The sequence below is a fragment of the Rhinichthys klamathensis genome, unplaced genomic scaffold, assembly GCF_029890125.1.
Source record: "Rhinichthys klamathensis goyatoka isolate OS25496 unplaced genomic scaffold, OSU_Roscu_1.1 h1tg000113l_1, whole genome shotgun sequence".
In the NCBI taxonomy this organism is placed as follows: domain Eukaryota; kingdom Metazoa; phylum Chordata; class Actinopteri; order Cypriniformes; family Leuciscidae; genus Rhinichthys; species Rhinichthys klamathensis.
The window spans coordinates 416125-422499 of NW_026606650.1; positions in this window are offsets into that span (position 1 = coordinate 416125).

The window sequence follows — 6375 nt, forward strand, 5'->3', positions numbered from 1 at the left end:
CTCAAAACTAATGCGTTCCCTCAAGAAACTTTGCGTTCGCTCTCAAAACTAATGCGTTCCCTCAAGAAACTTTGCGTTCGCTCTCAAAACTAATGCATTCGCTCAAGAAACTTTGCGTTCGCTCTCAAAACTAATGCGTTCCCTCAAGAAACTTTGCGTTCACTCTCAAAACTAATGCGTTCCCTCAAGAAACTTTGCGTTCGCTCTCAAAACTAATGCGTTCCCTCAAGAAACTTTGCGTTCACTCTCAAAACTAATGCGTTCCCTCAAGAAACTTTGCGTTCACTCTCAAAACTAATGCGTTCGCTCAAGAAACTTTGCGTTCGCTCTCAAAACTAATGCGTTCCCTCAAGAAACTTTGCGTTCGCTCTCAAAACTAATGCGTTCCCTCAAGTAACTTTGCGTTCGCTCGCAAAACTAATGCGTTCCCTCAAGAAACTTTGGGTTCGCTCTCAAAACTAATGCGTTCCCTCAAGAAACTTTGGGTTCGCTTTCAAAACTAATGCATTCGCTCAAGAAACTTTGCGTTCGCTCTCAAAACTAATGCATTCGCTCAAGAAACTTTGCGTTCGCTCTCAAAACTAATGCGTTCCCTCAAGAAACTTTGGGTTCGCTCTCAAAACTAATGCGTTCGCTCAAGAAACTTTGCGTTCGCTCTCAAAACGAATGCGTTCCCTCAAGAAACTTTGCGTTCGCTCTCAAAACTAATGCATTCGCTCAAGAAACTTTGCGTTCGCTCTCAAAACTAATGCATTCGCTCAAGAAACTTTGCGTTCGCTCGCAAAACTCATGCGTTCGCTCAAGAAACTTTGCGTTCGCTCTCAAAACGAATTCGTTCCCTCAAGAAACTTTGCGTTCGCTCTCAAAACTAATGCGTTCCCTCAAGAAACTTTGCGTTCGCTCTCAAAACTAATGCGTTCCCTCAAGAAACTTTGCGTTCGCTCGCAAAACTAATGCGTTCCCTCAAGAAACTTTGCGTTCGCTCTCAAAACTAATGCGTTCCCTCAAGAAACTTTGCGTTCGCTCGCAAAACTAATGCGTTCCCTCAAAAAACTTTGCGTTCGCTCTCAAAACTAATGCGTTCCCTCAAGAAACTTAGCGTTCGCTCGCAAAACTAATGCGTTCGCTCAAGAAACTTTGCGTTCGCTCTCAAATGAATGCGTTCCCTCAAGAAACTTTGCGTTCGCTCTCAAAACTAATGCGTTCGCTCAAGAAACTTTGCGTTCGCTCTCAAAACGAATGCGTTCCATCAAGAAACTTTGCGTTCGCTCTCAAAACTAATGCATTCGCTCAAGAAACTTTGCGTTCGCTCTCAAAACTAATGCGTTCCCTCAAGAAACTTTGCGTTCGCTCGCAAAACTAATGCGTTCGCTCAAGAAACTTTGCGTTCACTCTCAAAACGAATGTGTTCCCTCAAGAAACTTTGCGTTCGCTCTCAAAACTAATGCGTTCCCTCAAGAAACTTTGGGTTCGCTCTCAAAACTCATGCGTTCCCTCAAGAAACTTTGCGTTCGCTCGCAAAACTAATGCGTTCCCTCAAGAAACTTTGCGTTCACTCTCAAAACTAATGCGTTCCCTCAAGAAACTTTGGGTTCGCTCTCAAAACTAATGCGTTCGCTCAAGAAACTTTGCGTTCGCTCTCAAAACTCATGCGTTCCCTCAAGAAACTTTGCGTTCGCTCTCAAAACTAATGCGTTCGCTCAAGAAACTTTGCGTTCGCTCTCAAAACTAATGCGTTCCCTCAAGAAACTTTGGGTTCGCTCTCAAAACTAATGCGTTCCCTCAAGAAACTTTGCGTTCGCTCTCAAAACTAATGCATTCGCTCAAGAAACTTTGCGTTCGCTCTCAAAACTAATGCGTTCGCTCAAGAAACTTTGCGTTCGCTCTCAAAACTCATGCGTTCCCTCAAGAAACTTTGCGTTCGCTCTCAAAACTAATGCGTTCGCTCAAGAAACTTTGCGTTCGCTCTCAAAACTAATGCGTTCCCTCAAGAAACTTTGCGTTCGCTCGCAAAACTAATGCGTTCCCTCAAGAAACTTTGCGTTCGCTCTCAAAACTAATGCATTCGCTCAAGAAACTTTGCGTTCGCTCTCAAAACTAATGCGTTCCCTCAAGAAACTTTGCGTTCGCTCGCAAAACTAATGCGTTCGCTCAAGAAACTTTGCGTTCACTCTCAAAACTAATGCGTTCCCTCAAGAAACTTTGCGTTCGCTCGCAAAACTAATGCGTTCGCTCAAGAAACTTTGCGTTCGCTCTCAAAACTAATGCGTTCCCTCAAGAAACTTTGCGTTCGCTCGCAAAACTAATGCGTTCCCTCAAGAAACTTTGCGTTCACTCTCAAAACTAATGCGTTCGCTCAAGAAACTTTGCGTTCGCTCTCAAAACTAATGCGTTCCCTCAAGAAACTTTGCGTTCGCTCTCAAAACTAATGCGTTCGCTCAAGAAACTTTGCGTTCGCTCTCAAAACTCATGCGTTCCCTCAAGAAACTTTGCGTTCGCTCTCAAAACTAATGCGTTCGCTCAAGAAACTTTGCGTTCGCTCTCAAAACTAATGCGTTCCCTCAAGAAACTTTGGGTTCGCTCTCAAAACTAATGCGTTCCCTCAAGAAACTTTGCGTTCGCTCGCAAAACTAATGCGTTCCCTCAAGAAACTTTGCGTTCGCTCTCAAAACTCATGCGTTCGCTCAAGAAACTTTGCGTTCGCTCTCAAAACTAATGCGTTCCCTCAAGAAACTTTGCGTTCGAACACAATCAGATGCTTTCAGCTGATGAACATTCTCACTGCATATCATGAGGAGAAGAGATGAATAGAAATCTGAACAAAGGTTGAGCCGTGGCAATAAGCCGAAGCCGCGTTACAGTGATTTTACCACAGTAAAGATGTTCTGATGAGTGTGTGATGGAAGAACAGCAGTGACTGACAGAGAGAGCCCGTATACTGCAGCTGTCAGGATCTCACTGGCATCAGATCAAAGGTTAAAGGTCACGCCCACATTAGCTGATGGAGGTGTTTCCTGCGACACACACACACTTTCCTCCAAAAAAAACAAAACAATCATTTGTCATTAAAACGATTGAAAATGTTCATCACACACCCAACCTTTATCTGCTGGATCTCACCTGACCTCCATCTAATCTAATGTAATCAATCACTAAATAATCAAGATCAAAGATGAAGAATTCTGAAGACTGACCCCTGACCTGTGTGATTGACAGGGGCGTCACCATGGAAACAGCCTAAATGTGGACCCATGGCTTTATTTCATTAGTTTCCTAAACGGGGGTTCATGAGTTGATGAAAAAAGCGGATAATTATATATTCAATGTAAAATTAAAATAAATAAATAGGGCTGCATGATAATCACAATATAGATCCGTGCAATTATCAAATTAAAGCCTGCAATTTAATTTAATATGTAATATTTAATAGCAGTTCTACTTAATATTTGATTTACATTTTTTAAAGTCTAATGCGCTGCGTGTTTCAGAGTGAACCATACAGCCATTTCATTATCATAATTATCATTATATTATTTTACATTAAATTGTCATTGTTTTGTTTTACATTAAAATGTTCATTTACAGCAGTAATATATTTCTTTCTTAATATTTATTCTGAGAACTGTGTACATTTGAATGTGTCATTCTGTATTTTACTATTGTAATTATCAAATCTAAAAAAAAATTACATTACAATTTTAATTTATTACTTATTATCAGTTAAAACACAGTATTATTATTATTATTGACATCAGAGAACAGTGAACATGCAATTGGGTTGATAAATTAACAAAAAGGAAATTCTCTGGTAAATATTTGACATCTAAGGGGTTCGGCTGATGAAACCGCTACACTAGCGTGATTTAGCTGCTAACGTCTGATTTACAGTAACTGAGGCAGTGTGTGTGTGTGTGTGTGTGTATGTGTGTGTGTGTGTGTGTGTGTAACAGCTGTCAGAGGATGATCATATTTTCCATGTTTCTCCTCATTGTCTGTAACTGACGGCACACAACACACACAACTGTTTCTGTCGCACTCGTGACCAACAGCACTCACGTGAAACACTCTCTCACACACACACACACACCAGATTGTGGCGTCAGCTGCGTCTCAGCGTTTGGACAAACACCTCCAGCGTATCCCAGAGTTCCTCTGTCAAATCACACATAATTACCACCTTCATCTGAGAGCGAGACACAAAACCTGCTCTATTTTCAGCTGCAGCTCGTGTGTGTGTGTGTGTGTGTGTGTGTGTGACGGAGACACAACGTGACACTGATCATCCGACACACACACAAGATGAAGTGAACCGTGAGGTCATGAGGTCATCGATCACATCTGGAGTCTGTTCACATTCACCACAACATCAGTTTTTAGACTATATATTGCGTTTCGCAATCTGTGCCGTTCATATGAACTATATACACAAACCCACTTTATATTTATTTATTTCATGCTTATTAAAAGATGGAAGTGTATTGTCACAACAGGAACACAAGCGTCACATACATACATTTATATATACACATACACACACACACACACACAATCAGACTTACACACACACTCTCTCACACACACACACACACACACAATCAGACTTACACACACACACACACACACACACCAATTACAGGAAGTGTAGAGGAGGGGGCGACTCCGATTACAGGAAGTGCAGAGGAAGGGGCGGGTCCGATTACAGGAAGTGCAGAGGAGGGGGCGGGTCCGATTACAGGAAGTGCAGAGGAGGGGGCGGGTCCGATTACAGGAAGTGCAGAGGATAGGGGCGGGTCCTATTACAGGAAGTGCAGAGGAGGGGGCGGGTACTATTACAGGAAGTGCAGAGGAGGGGGCGGGTACTATTACAGGAAGTGCAGAGGAGGGGGCGGATCTGATTACAGGAAATGCAGAGGAGGGGGCGGGTCCGATTACAGGAAGTGCAGAGGAGGGGGCGGGTACTATTACAGGAAGTGCAGAGGAGGGGGCGGATCTGATTACAGGAAATGCAGAGGAGGGGGCGGGTCCGATTACAGGAAATGCAGATGAGGGGGCGGGTCCTATTACAGGAAGTGCAGAGGAGGGGGCGGGTACTATTACAGGAAGTGCAGAGGAGGGGGCGGGTACTATTACAGGAAGTGCAGAGGAGGGGGTGGGTACTATTAAAGGAAGTGCAGAGAAGGGGACGGGTCCGATTACAGGAAGTGCAGAGGAGGGGGTGGGTACTATTAAAGGAAGTGCAGAGAAGGGGACGGGTCCGATTACAGGAAATGCAGATGAGGGGGCGGGTCCTATTACAGGAAGTGCAGAGGAGGGGGCGGGTACTATTACAGGAAGTGCAGAGGAGGGGGCGGGTACTATTACAGGAAGTGCAGAGGAGGGGGTGGGTACTATTACAGGAAGTGCAGAGGAGGGGGCGGGTACTATTACAGGAAGTGCAGAGGAGGGGGCGGGTACTATTACAGGAAGTGCAGAGGAGGGGGTGGGTACTATTAAAGGAAGTGCAGAGGAGGGGACGGGTCTGATTACAAGAAGTGTAGAGGAGGGGGCGGCTCCGATTACAGGAAGTGCAGAGGAGGGGGCGGGTCCGATTACAGGAAGTGCAGAGGAGGGGGCGGGTCCGATTACAGGAAGTGCAGAGGAGAGGGGCGGGTCCTATTACAGGAAGTGCAGAGGAGGGGGCGGGTACTATTACAGGAAGTGCAGAGGAGGGGGCGGGTTCTATTACAGGAAGTGCAGAGGAGGGGGCGGATCTGATTACAGGAAATGCAGAGGAGGGGGCGGGTCCGATTACAGGAAGTGCAGAGGAGGGGGCGGATCTGATTACAGGAAATGCAGATGAGGGGCGGGTCCAATTACAGGAAGTGCAGAGGAGGGGGCGGGTCTGATTACAAGAAGTGCAGAGAAGGGGGCGGGTCCTATTACAGGAAGTGCAGAGGAGGGGGTGGGTCCCATTACAGGAAGTGCAGAGGAGGGGGCGGATCTGATTACAGGAAATGCAGATGACGGGGCGGGTCCTATTACAGGAAGTGCAGAGGAGGGGGCGGGTCTGATTACAAGAAGTGCAGAGAAGGGGGCGGGTCCTATTACAGGAAGTGCAGAGGAGGGGGTGGGTCCCATTACAGGAAGTGCAGAGGAGGGCGCGGGTCCTATTACAGGAAGTGCAGAGGAGGGGGCGGGTCCAATTACAGGAAATGCAGAGGAGGGGGCGGGTCCAATTACAGGAAGTGCAGAGGAGGGGGCAGGTCCTATTACAGGAAGTGCAGAGGAGGGGGCGGGTCCTATTACAGGAAATGCAGAGGAGGGGGCGGGTCCGATTACAGGAAGTGCAGAGGAGGGGGCGGGTCCTATTACAGGAAGTGAGCAGCTGTTTCTGTC